Genomic DNA, 13,983 nt, shown 5'->3' with positions numbered 1-13,983 from the left:
CAAGGCATACCAGGTGCAGCACAGCGTGACACCGTTGCGCCCTGCACATGTGATATGCCGGTCGGGTAATGGGACTTGGCACGGGGGTGGCGGCTGAGGACACGGCGGAAAAAGAGGTGGTAGAGGCGGACATGCTTGCTGGACCAAGGACGTGCAAACGTGGAGGCAAAAGCGTCGTGACCTGTCCAAGTTGCTGGTGCGGCTGTGCCGGCACCACGTTCACCCAGTGGGCCGTAAATGACATGTACTGTCCCTGACCGTAGTTACAGCTCCACACGTCGGCGCTGCCGTGCACTTTGGCAGAGACCGACATGCTCAAAGACTGGCCCACCATCTCTTCTACATGTGAATGCAGGGCTGGCACTGCCTTTTGGGCAAAGAAATGACGGCTTGGCACTCTCCACCGCGGCGCGGCACAAGCCATCATTTCTCGGAAAGGTGCTGAGTCCACCAGTTGGAAAGGGAGGGACTGCAGCACCAGCAACTTGGACAGGAGGACGTTCAGCTTTTGCACCGTCGGGTGCGTGCTCGCAAACTGTTGTCTCTTGGATACGGATTCCAAGAAAGACTGTTGACGGAATCCGAGAAGAGGAGTAGCAGGAGAAGGAGCATCTGAACGAGCGGAAGATGCCAACGAGCGACAACTCCCCTCAGCAGAGGTGTTGGAGCCTTGACTGGCTGATAGAGGGCGATTGACGACGTCGGGTGACGGAGCAAGTAACGGAGCGGGTGATGGAGCGGGGGCTGGGGCAGGCAGAACCGCCGTATGTTTATCACGGTTTTCCCAGGCCACCGAATGGTGACGCTGCATATGCTGACGCAACGCTGTAGTCCCAACATGGGCCCCCTGGCCACGCTTGCATTTCTGGCCACATAGTCGACATACGGCTACGTTTACTTCCTCGGGCGGCTTGAGGAAAAATTGCCACACCACCGAGTAGGAAACTTTGCCCCCGCTACTCTTCACTGGCTGACTGCTACTTCCTCCGTGCGCACCGGCACCACTACTGGCCGTGGTGGTAGGCTGCAGTGGAGCTGGTGCTCTACTCCGTGGACGTTTGGCTCCACTGACACTGATGCGACCCTGCTGCTGTCTCCTGGGCAACCCACCGACTGTTTTGCTCGCTGCCAAGCTGCCACCCTCTTCTCCTGATGATGCGGAAGAAATTGCCTGATGACGACGAGGCTGCCAAGTGCGATCAACCTCCTCATCATCAAGTAGGGTCTCCGCCTCACTACTAGCCCCCTCGGCTGCGTCTGGGTCAGGAGACAGACCTGTCTCTAGACCGGCTACCGAGCCACTCTCCTCGCCAGTACTTGTTCGCTTGGCTGCTGAAAAGGCCGATGTCTCCCCCCGTTCCTGACCGCCCTCTGTTAGCTCTTCCTCACTGTACAGTGGGGCTGAGCCCACAGCATGCGATACTTCGCTTGGTGAGGGAACAGCAAAGGACAGGGGCAGGTAGAGGACACGTGATTTCAGTGGGCTTGCTCCCGGGCCATGCCAACTAACGGTTGTGTCTGACGTACCCACCGACCGTTGGCTGTAGGTGTCAGAGGTGACCTGGGAAGAGGAAGACGACCGAGCCAACCAATCAATGACGGCAGGGTTGTCGGTGGAGACACGACCGCTGGATGACACCGGGAGCACTGGCCTCTGGCTGCGAATACTGCTGCCTCGACCCCTTCCTCTGCTGCCACGTCTGCTCGCTCCTAAAACATTGCCTCCTCTGCCACTCCTCTGCATGTTGTCTGACATACTATTTAATTCAACGATTAGGTGTCCCTGAGTAACAATTCTCTGGCACTCAGTAACAATTCTGTCTGTCCCTGAGTATGAATTCTGTGGCCCTGAGTAACAATTCTGTGTCTGTGCGAGTAACAATTCTGTGTCTGTGCGAGTAACAATTCTGTGTCTGTGCAAGTAACAATTTTGTGTCTGTGCGAGTAACAATTCTCTGGCACTCAGTAACAATTCTGTCTGTCCCTGAGTAACAATTCTCTGGCACTCAGTAACAATTCTGTCTGTCCCTGAGTAACAATTCTCTGGCACTCAGTAACAATTCTGTCTGTCCCTGAGTATGAATTCTGTGGCCCTGAGTAACAATTCTGTGTCTGTGCGAGTAACAATTCTGTGTCTGTGCAAGTAACAATTTTGTGTCTGTGCGAGTAACAATTCTCTGGCACTCAGTAACAATTCTGTCTGTCCCTGAGTAACAATTCTCTGGCACTCAGTAACAATTCTGTCTGTCCCTGAGTATGAATTCTGTGGCCCTGAGTAACAATTCTGTGTCTGTGCGAGTAACAATTCTGTGTCTGTGCAAGTAACAATTTTGTGTCTGTGCGAGTAACAATTCTCTGGCACTCAGTAACAATTCTGTCTGTCCCTGAGTAACAATTCTCTGGCACTCAGTAACAATTCTGTCTGTCCCTGAGTAACAATTCTCTGGCACTCAGTAACAATTCTGTCTGTCCCTGAGTAACAATTCTCTGGCACTCAGTAACAATTCTGTGTCTGTGCGAGTAACAATTCTGTGTCTGTGCAAGTAACAATTTTGTGTCTGTGCGAGTAACAATTCTCTGGCACTCAGTAACAATTCTGTCTGTCCCTGAGTAACAATTCTCTGGCACTCAGTAACAATTCTGTCTGTCCCTGAGTAACAATTCTCTGGCACTCAGTAACAATTCTGTCTGTCCCTGAGTATGAATTCTGTGGCCCTGAGTAACAATTCTGTGTCTGTGCGAGTAACAATTCTGTGTCTGTGCAAGTAACAATTTTGTGTCTGTGCGAGTAACAATTCTCTGGCACTCAGTAACAATTCTGTCTGTCCCTGAGTAACAATTCTCTGGCACTCAGTAACAATTCTGTCTGTCCCTGAGTAACAATTCTCTGGCACTCAGTAACAATTCTGTCTGTCCCTGAGTAACAATTCTCTGGCACTCAGTAACAATTCTGTCTGTCCCTGAGTAACAATTCTCTGGCACTCAGTAACAATTCTGTCTGTCCCTGAGTATGAATTCTGTGGCCCTGAGTAACAATTCTGTGTCTGTGCGAGTAACAATTCTGTGTCTGTGCAAGTAACAATTTTGTGTCTGTGCGAGTAACAATTCTCTGGCACTCAGTAACAATTCTGTCTGTCCCTGAGTAACAATTCTCTGGCACTCAGTAACAATTCTGTCTGTCCCTGAGTAACAATTCTCTGGCACTCAGTAACAATTCTGTCTGTCCCTGAGTATGAATTCTGTGGCCCTGAGTAACAATTCTGTGTCTGTGCGAGTAACAATTCTGTGTCTGTGCAAGTAACAATTTTGTGTCTGTGCGAGTAACAATTCTCTGGCACTCAGTAACAATTCTGTCTGTCCCTGAGTAACAATTCTCTGGCACTCAGTAACAATTCTGTCTGTCCCTGAGTAACAATTCTCTGGCACTCAGTAACAATTCTGTCTGTCCCTGAGTAACAATTCTCTGGCACTCAGTAACAATTCTGTCTGTCCCTGAGTAACAATTCTGTCTGTCCCTGAGTATGAATTCTGTGGCCCTGAGTAAGAATTCTCTGGCACTCAGTAACAATTCTGTCTGTCCCTGAGTAACAATTCTCTGGCACTCAGTAACAATTCTGTCTGTCCCTGAGTAAAAATTCTGTGGCCCTAATAACGTTTCTGTGGCCCTAAGTAACAATTCTCTGGCACTGAGTGAAAATTCTGTCTGTCCCTGAGTATGAATTCTGTGGCCCTAACTAGCGTTTCTTTGTCCCTAAATAACGATTCTGTGGCCCTCATTAACAAGTCTGTGTCCCTGAGTAATGGTTCTCTGTCCCTAAGTAACTTCTCTCTGTCCCCAATTCTCGTTTCTGTGGCCCTAACTCTGTCCCTGTCCCTAGTACAGAGCGGTCTGCCTCTGTTCAATGACTGCAGGCAAATGAAGATTTCCAAAATGGCCGCTATATATACCTCGACCATTACACAGTGCTGGCTGGCTGGCTGCTGATTGGCTGATGCGATCACATGTCGTTGAGGAATGCATTATGGGGCAGCGCGCCTTGTCTGCGCGCCTTCCCCGACATCCCCGCTCCGTCGCCGCACATGTCAGCCGCCATTTTCGGAAAAATTTCGATTCGCGCGTCCGAATTAGGCTGTTTTTCGGATTCGGCACGAATCGAAATTTTTCCGATATTCGACTCGAATTCCACTTCGGATACTTCGATTCGCTCATCTCTAGTTACAATATAATTTGGTACAAGAGGAAACAGAGCCCTACTCGTTAGAGCTTACAATCTAGGAGGAAGGGTTGAGTGATACAAAAGGTAATAGCTGTGGAGGAGATGAGCTGATGGAAGAAATAAATGGCAGTTTACTAGGTAGAAGCAGGATAGGCTTCTTTAAAGAGAAAGATTACAGCTCTTTATCCCAGTTTCTAATTGTCTTTATGGGTAGCAAAACTTTAGCAAGTGCTTAAACAGTTACTTTGTGATCAGATGGTTAAAAAGTAACTTGTTGCGATTCTTCAAGCACTCTTGGCAGTAATATCATTTTTCCCATCCCCTGCAACTATTAGTAGTAACAGTAAAGTGGCGAGCGAGAGACCAGATATGCTTATTGCACCACATCCCTTAGAATTAAGGATATTCAATAGAAAGGATGGGACTTTCAGGGTGCATGAACATGAATACCAAACATATTAAAAAGATATATAATTTTATTTAAAAATTTTAAAACAAAAAAAAGAAATACAAAAACATAAAAACTATTTCAGTACTAAGTGTGAAACTGAAATTCGAACTTGATTATATAATTGTAGTTACTCCCTACATGATTTTTGAAGAGATTTCAACTGCTGAGGCAGTCTAAAAGAATATAAAAAAACTGGAAAAGCTACAATTTCTGGAGAAATTGTGTGAAGTGTTCTTGCCTCCACCAGTAGTCTACAACTGGAGTGGGCGGAGTAATTGGGTGGAGTGGCTTGTCACTCTGCTGCCTGCTCACACACCTGGGTTCCTATGGCAACTCACTCTACAGCAAGGGCAGACAAGAGCGGTTAAAAACAAACTGCTCCAACTTGCTCACTTCACTGGCGGTTGCCATCTTCAAACGGTTGTAGTTTAAAAATTATAAATCCTACACCGCAGTGCTTTATATTGTGAGAATCACAAGATCCAGACCTACATTTTGATGCATAGCATGTCTCTGAAATATTAAAAATGAAGGCACAGTCGCAGTTTAGAAATTGCCCTTCAAATTTGAGGTGGCTAGAGTGCAGTTTCAATGAATGTCAATGGACGGCGTTAGTTGCAAACAAATGATCATATTGTGAAAACTATCAGGACTATGGCTTAGCTGTGGACATTTTTAGTGGCAGCAGGGATAGCTGAACGTTTTGATATAAGATTTGTGTAGGTGGGCTTGAAAATAAGGGAGTGATGGCAGTTTAGAAATCATGTCCTGATTTTTCAGCTCACACTCTAGCTTTTGTCAGCTCCCACTCTAGTTTTGAACATTCCGCCATTCATTCCTATGGGACCAATTTCACCACAAAAACGCCGATATTTCGTGAACCATTCGGCGAAACGTTCCACAAAGTAATAGCACACCAATCGGGAACAATCCGCACGTTTCGGTATATTACTATGTAGTGTAAAAACTGTGGGAGGAGTTAGGGTGGTAAATTTGGCTATAATAATAAGAATATATATGTGAGATAACAGTAAGTGGTCTTAATTTTTATTATTAACACTTAATTATACAATTACCAAACAACTTTAATGTATCCAATACAAACAGTGTATCAATCATATATATATATATATATAAATATATATGGGACTCAATGGCTCACCCTGTCAAAGCTTGCAGAGCTAAATGGAAATAACCTAACACACACCTTATTTGGCCCACACATCCAAAACAGTTGTAGAGGATATAATGGGCATCAAAAATCCATCTAGGCATAATAGAATAAACATTAAAAAAAAATTATTTAATTTTACGGAGGATATGAAGAGGGGGTCATAATTCATTGAGTGATTGAGGTTAACTTAAACAGTTTTACATATTGGATGTTGTAGGATATATGGTTTTAACCTAACAAGGATCTAATTGACCTATACGTCCAAAACCGTAATAAAGGAAATAATTGACATCAAGCATCCATGTAAACATAATAGGATAGACATAGAGGGATCAAAAATTATTTTAATTTCAAAAATGATATAAGGAGGAGGTCAAAAGTTGTTACATGATTAGAATTAAGTTAAACTGTAACTATTACTACAAGAAAAAAGACATGTTAAATAAAGGAATTACTAAATGGAATACTATCACTGTACACATTCACTGCAGACAGCTATCACAATACAATATTGTTAGTAGTTCTTCATTTGTAAGAGTAGGTTAAGGTTAATTGTCAGTTAGGTAAGGAGTTAAAACGGAGTTCCACTCACTCTGTAAAAAAATAAAAGTCAGTAGCTACAAAAACTGTAGCTGCTGACTTTTAAAAAACAGCCATTCACCTGTCCCGTTGCCCCCGCCGCAACCCGTTTCACCATCCGCCCTGTATTCCAGGCGCCAGCCTCTTCAGTGTGGGCACCCGGCTGTGACAGCTTACAGCTTCACAGCTGGGTGCCCAATGTGCATGCGTGAGTAGCACTGCGCTTCCTGAATGGCCATCTTCTGGGACCTGTCACAAGTCCCACAAGACTTCGGGGAGGGTGGGTAGGAGGACACCTTTCGTTTCCAATCGCCTAGGCAATCGCAGTGGAAGTGGGAATGGGTACCTGTCAAATTCAGGTACCCATTCCCCCCCCCGCTCCCCAAAGGTGCCAATCCTTAATGGGGAGCGGGGGACCAATATTTAAAGCGTAACTTCCCCTTTTGGGTGGAACCCCACTTTAATCTTCAGCATTCATGGGCCATTTAGGTGTTATGGGCTAACTTTAGTGCGCATGTCAAATGTTAGGGCTGTAAGGAGATCTGGGGGGTAAGTGTGAAGATTAAGAGGATTGTAAAGGGTTAACTGATAATTGGGTGGGCATAGATCCAAAGAAGCTCACATTAGATTTCCGTAACCAAAGATCTACACCAAAACCATTGCCAGGCTTGAAGTGTAAAAAAACAACTTTCTGACTCTTAGACCCATTGCAGTCTTCATGGAGTGTTAGATGGAACCCCTGTCAGTGATTGGAAGACCAATGTTCATCTATGGCCAGCCTCATTAAACAATCAATATAAAAGTCTCTCAGCATCTGTGATAATTCTCAAAATAAATACACGTGCTCCCAAAAAATTTAATTTACCTTCATGGAGACATTTCTTTTTGATCCGTGTAAACCTCAAAAAAAGAACACTCAATATAGTGCATTATCAAAAAGAAATGTCAGACGCCGAGAGACTGTATATTGACTTTTTGAACTTTCGGAGGAGAAAGTGGAACTTTTTGCGTCTAGGGAGACATAGTATTATTTAGAGTGATTGTTTATTTTAGGTTAACCACATTTTTATGATCAGCCTCATTAAACAACTATTGAGATAAAAGCATGAACAGCCTAACAGACGTATATCCAGAAAGCAATGGCTTATTCACTGCAACAACACGCAGGAAGAAACGAGTGTGCATATATAACCAGCAAATATTAATCCCCATGATATCAAATATTGATACATACATATCGAAAAGCCATAAATAGTAACTTTTATCACATTAACACATGCTCACATTAAGCTTGCCACATGTGGTATATACAGTATATACAATATACTGGATATTTGAAATAGAAAAATACACAAATAGTATTATTTTTTTAAAACAAATAAAAGTATGATTGACATTGATGAAAAAAAAAATGGTCCTGGAAATTGTGCTACTATGAAAGCACTTCTAGGAAAATGTAGGTAAACATGTTATAATAGGATCCATAATGATTGGTTTACAATACTTTTTATCCAATCTGGGAGACTAATGTTACGTGTCCTAGATGAATTAATTCTGTGATTATACACCTCTGTGTTTCAGTACACTATTTTATTGCATCAACTAAATATAATTGCTTCATAAAAGTCCAAAGTGTATCGCAGTAAAATAAATTACTATATTTAAGAGTAATTGTATTTATATTTTACAACCTTGAGAGAGCTTGAAGCAAAAACAATAAATATTTGATGATTAACTGCCATGAATGAGGACATGCTTAAGTTCTCTGGGAGTAGCAGCAAATTCAAAGGAAATACTGCTGTCACGTGTAATGAGGAGACACCTGAAGACAGATACTAATAAAACACAAAGATAATATAATTATAATTAATACACAGATGTGCTGTTTTTAGTATTAGATTCCTTAGACTAGGTATTCATGATTCTTTGTTTTCTTTTCAAACTCCTGCTATATGCAGCTCACCGCAAGACTACAGCAATACATTCTTCCAAAATATACACAGTAAATTCAAGTAGCAGGATTATATACCCGCAGCATTAAAATAAATAATACCAGTTTAGGAGCTGACAAATAAAATATGTTGACAGAACATGTTGCTGTGTGGACATTGAAACAAAATTGAGACTCAATAAAAGATTAGCTAACCAAAAGCAGGTTTGGGATGGCTTGAAAGAAATATATTTTAATGTCAAACCTTGCTGTTCTCAAGACAAATAGGACTCCACAGCTGGCATAACATGATATATCAATAATAATAATAATAATAATAATAATAATAAAAATGATAATAAATAAGAACTGGATTAATTTCTTGCAACTAACAATATCCCAAACTATAATTATTAAAGGCTTATAGCACTAGTTTTGGATCCAAAGAATCATTTTGGCTGTTCTTGAGGGGATCAGGAAACATTTTTTCTCGGTTTTCAAAATAGGAAAGTTTTCTAAATTTGCTTTCCTATGCCATCCTCTGTACTAAAGGTTCCTTTCAGTGGTGCCTGTAGGCACACAGCTTTAGGAGGGACAAAGGAACACCATTCTTTTAAGATCAAATCTTTTACACAAACGTTTTCTTGTTTTACGGATCAGAACATAGCTTAGACTATTATCCCAATGTATAAATAAGCTGATATGAAATTACCAAAGTTCTGAAGAAAAGCATGGCCAATAACTATACAGGGAAAGGCCACTTCTTTGTTTCTGCCAGCAATATGTACAGGTCTACCAAACTCAAAAAGTAAATCTAGCCATGGTTAAATTCGGACACACATCTTTTTTGACATTGTAAGTTTTTGGCTTCTAGTTTAGACCCACCTTTGTTTTGATTCCAAAGCCCCCTACTGCTCATCCTAGTTATAGATGGCCTCAGTGACCAATCAGGATGCCTAGAAGTAAAGACCAAGCCAGGTGAAGACTGACAACTCATGGGTCCCCTGGGCAATAGAAGATCATGGGGCCCCCTGTGTCCCCGTCCACACTCAAACAACAACCACACAATGCGCAGTGCCGAATAGCAAAAAATGCCCTGGTCATGAACAGGGTAAAACCTTCCTCAGGTCAAGTGGTTAAACAGAATTTTAGTGCAAACAAACACATCATACCCAATTATTTGGTAAAATATAAAAGATTGTGTTGCATCATGTAAATAGATGCCAAGCATGTCAAGTACTAAAATTGAACACACCTGTGGAATCGTAAAAAAAACTATGGTACCCAAAATTCTCCAAAGGAGATGCTTTAACCACTTTCCAACCATAGACAAAAGACATAGTAGGCATAGAGAAGAGTGAAGGAAAGATGATTTGTGCTCATCTCTATGTCCTAGAATGTCATTAATAGCATTGCATCAATTTTTTGTTTGTTTGTTTTTTTAATCTAATGCTTTACATTGTAGCGGAAAGATGTGGGGTCTTATTATAAAGAGGACCTGTCACTAGGGTCACAAGGGTGGTTTGCATTCCTTGTGAAAGGAATAAAAGTGATCAAAATATTTTTTTAAAGGGACAGTGTAAAAATAAAAAATAATAAAATTGTTTAAAAATCTAAAGTACACCTGTTGTGTGCAGTGGTGAAGGCATACATAGGTCACACCCACATATGTAAATGGTGTTCAGACCACACATGTGAGGTATAGTGTCACCTACGGAAAAAAGTACTGTAGTTTGGTGCTGTTCCACAAATGTGCGCAATTTTAAAGCATGACATGTTGGGTATTTATTTACTCGGCATAACATCATCTTTCATATGTTACAAAAAATGTTGTTAAATATTGTGTTTTGTTTTTTCATTCATTAAAGTGTATTTTTTGCAAAAAAAATTGCATTTGAAAAATTGCTGCGCAAATACCGTATGACATAAAAAATTGCAGCAACTGCTATTTTATTCTCTAGGGCCTCTGCTACAAATACTATGAATTATGGCTCTAGAATTACTGCTCTCATGCCGACATTCCTGACAGTACCATACATGTGTGGCCCCATTGATGTTTGCGTACATGTGCTTGCCCTACATAACGCTTTTTGTATAGCATGTGTGCTGGGGTCATGAACGTGCTTTACATTTTTTTAAAAATAATTTTTATTTATTTTCTATCGATTTTTTTGCATTTTTTTAGACTTATCCATATGTGATAGCATGGGTAGGTGACAGGTGCTATTAGACTCCCAATGTCTCTCACTAAGTATTATTCCCTATATATAACACTAATATGTGTACACTGACTGCTATTCCCTATATATAACGCTGATATGTGTACACTGACTGCTATTCCCTATATATAACACTGATGTCTGTACACTGACTGCTATTCCCTATATATAACACTGATATGTGTACAGTGACTGCTATTCCCTAGATATAACACTGATATGTGTACACTGACTGCTATTCCCTATATATATACAAAATAAATAAAAAGCGAGCGCTATCCGGAAATCTGAAAGCGGCTAGAACACCAAAAGGTAACCAAGAGAAAACCTTCAAATAAAGTACATAGACATTTATATATAGAGACCATATATAAGGTGCAGCGCTATAATAACATATAAAATTATAAAAACACAAAACACAAAAGTGCCAATATCAAATCACACTGCGGTGAAGCTAGGTGAGATGAATAATAGTCTCAAAATTAATCAGAAGTGGGGATCCAAACAATCCTAGTAGGTGCGTGGGATAAGATTCTGTGCAGCACACGGTGAATCGGAGGTAAGGATTACGCACTCACCAGAAGTGCATCAAAAAAACGCATGTAGGTTTTATCCTGTAATATCACCATCCGGGGTCCCCTTTTAAGGCTCTCTTCTATGAGAGTCCCCACTTGCAGAATCTGCCTTAAAAGGGGACCCCGGATGGTGATATGCCTAAGATGCGCCTATGAAACTTGAAGCACATACCCAAGGGGCGATCTGGAATGTGTAGGATTCTATCCCTATCTTGGCAACGGATGATCGTTTTCTGATATTACAGGATAAAACCTACATGCGTTTTTTGACGCACTTCTGGTGAGTGCGTAATCCTTACCTCCGATTCACCGTGTGCTGCACAGAATCTTATCCCACGCACCTACTAGGATCGTTTGGATCCCCACTTCTGATTAATTTTGAGACTATTATTCATCTCACCTAGCTTCACCGCAGTGTGATTTGATATTGGCACTTTTGTGTTTTTATAATTTTATATGTTATTATAGCGCTGCACCTTATATTCCCTATATATAACACTGATGTCTGTACACTGACTGCTATTCCCTAGATATAACACTGATGTCTGTACACTGACTGCTATTCCCTAGATATAACACTGATGTCTGTACACTGACTGCTATTCCCTATATATAACGCTGATGTCTGTACACTGACTGCTATTCCCTATATATAACACTGATATGTGTACACTGACTGCTATTCCCTAGATATAACACTGATATGTGTACACTGACTGCTATTCCCTATATATAACACTGATATGTGTACACTGACTGCTATTCCCTAGATATAACACTGATATGTGTACACTGACTGCTATTCCCTATATATACCACTGATATGTGTACACTGACTGCTATTCCCTAGATATAACACTGATGTCTGTACACTGACTGCTATTCCCTATATATAACACTGATATGTGTACACTGACTGCTATTCCCTATATATAACACTGATATGTGTACACTGACTGCTATTCCCTAGATATAACACTGATGTCTGTACACTGACTGCTATTCCCTAGATATAACACTGATGTCTGTACACTGACTGCTATTCCCTAGATATAACACTGATGTCTGTACACTGACTGCTATTCCCTAGATATAACACTGATGTCTGTACACTGACTGCTATTCCCTAGATATAACACTGATGTCTGTACACTGACTGCTATTCCCTATATATAACACTGATATGTGTACACTGACTGCTATTCCCTATATATAACACTGATGTCTGTACGCTGACTGCTATTCCCTATATATAACACTGATATGTGTACACTGACTGCTATTCCCTATATATAACACTGATGTCTGTATGCTGACTGCTATTCCCTATATATAACACTGATGTCTGTACACTGACTGCTATTCCCTATATATAACACTGATATGTGTACACTGACTGCTATTCCCTATATATAACACTGATGTCTGTACACTGACTGCTATTCCCTATATATAACACTGATATGTGTACACTGACTGCTATTCCCTATATATACCACTGATATGTGTACACTGACTGCTATTCCCTAGATATAACACTGATGTCTGTACACTGACTGCTATTCCCTATATATAACGCTGATGTCTGTACACTGACTGCTATTCCCTATATATAACACTGATATGTGTACACTGACTGCTATTCCCTATATATAACACTGATATGTGTACACTGACTGCTATTCCCTATATATAACGCTGATGTCTGTACACTGACTGCTATTCCCTATATATAACACTGATATGTGTACACTGACTGCTATTTCCTATATATAACACTGATATGTGTACACTGACTGCTATTCCCTAGATATAACACTGATATGTGTACACTGACTGCTATTCCCTAGATATAACACTGATATGTGTACACTGACTGCTATTCCCTATATATACCACTGATATGTGTACACTGACTGCTATTCCCTATATATAACACTGATGTCTGTACACTGACTGCTATTCCCTATATATAACACTGATATGTGTACACTGACTGCTATTCCCTACATATAACACTGATATGTGTACACTGACTGCTATTCCCTATATATAACACTGATATTTGTACACTGACTGCTATTCCCTAGATATAACACTGATGTCTGTACACTGACTGCTATTCCCTAGATATAACACTGATGTCTGTACACTGACTGCTATTCCCTATATATAACACTGATATGTGTACACTGACTGCTATTCCCTATATATAACACTGATATGTGTACACTGACTGATATTCCGTACATATAACACTGATATGTGTACACTGACTGCTATTCCCTACATATAACACTGATATGTGTACACTGACTGCTATTCCCTAGATATAACACTGATGTCTGTACACTGCAAACTATTCCCTGGGGTCAGGATAGGAAATAGCACCTGGTATGGACACTGGGCAGGATAGAACACTCAGCCTAACTAGTATATAGACACATTAAGCTGCAGTGCTGACCTGGGAATTACACACTGACCTGCTGCACACAAGGCAGGTGGAACGCTCAGCAACAACTTTGCTCTCCAGTGCACTGGCTGCCGACCCCCTCCAGCTCTCCAGGTTCAGGACCTAGGACAGGGATGTGGACCCACCCCTCCACTAAATCCCCAAGGAGGAGAGGTGGCCGAAGCGCCTGCCACTGGCCCATCTACCATCGTTCTTTGATCCTGGCCACCATTAGTCCTCTCCAATTGCTGCATGAACCGCAGGCAGGGATTCCATGGCTCACTGCTCCCATCGGATATATATATATATATATATATATATATATAACACTGATATGTGTACACTGACTGCTATTCCCTATATATAACACTGATATGTGTACACTG

This window comes from Staurois parvus, unplaced genomic scaffold, assembly GCF_062004578.1.
Source record: "Staurois parvus isolate SC_StPar_1 unplaced genomic scaffold, SC_StPar_1.0 ptg000172l, whole genome shotgun sequence".
Classification (NCBI taxonomy): domain Eukaryota; kingdom Metazoa; phylum Chordata; class Amphibia; order Anura; family Ranidae; genus Staurois; species Staurois parvus.
Note: the sequence above shows the minus strand (reverse complement) of the source record.